The following is a 292-nucleotide window of genomic DNA, read 5'->3' on the forward strand; positions in this document are numbered from 1 at the left end:
TTGCCGCTGCTCCTCCAGCTGCTTGCGCTTATACTCCTGCCAGGGAGAAAACACAGTGACACGGGTGCCCGGCCAGCGTGCACATGCAGGGCTGCAAACTGCAGCTTTGTCTGTTTGGGTGGAAAAGTGGGCCTGAGGATCTGAAAGGCTGTTTTCTGGCAAAGCGCATCGATTTGAGAGACTCTGGGGACTGAGCTGTACAAGCCTCAAGTTGGGAGGATAGAGACAACCAGCTCAGGGTTGTGACCCCAGCCTCGGCACTTTGCGGCCGGAGAACTGATGGATCAAGGGA

The 292-nt window shown here is 56.5% G+C and overlaps 1 protein-coding gene across 1 annotated transcript in view; it reads right to left on the reverse strand.

Moving 5' to 3' along the window:
- Positions 1-292, reverse strand: part of LOC104514117 (TRAF2 and NCK-interacting protein kinase-like) — a gene marked incomplete at its 3' end in the record, with an annotated part of 40,818 nt that overhangs the window by 4,599 nt on the left and 35,927 nt on the right. The window lies entirely within an intron of this gene.

This window comes from Eurypyga helias, unplaced genomic scaffold (assembly GCF_000690775.1).
Source record: "Eurypyga helias isolate BGI_N326 unplaced genomic scaffold, ASM69077v1 scaffold16590, whole genome shotgun sequence".
Classification (NCBI taxonomy): Eukaryota; Metazoa; Chordata; class Aves; order Eurypygiformes; family Eurypygidae; genus Eurypyga; species Eurypyga helias.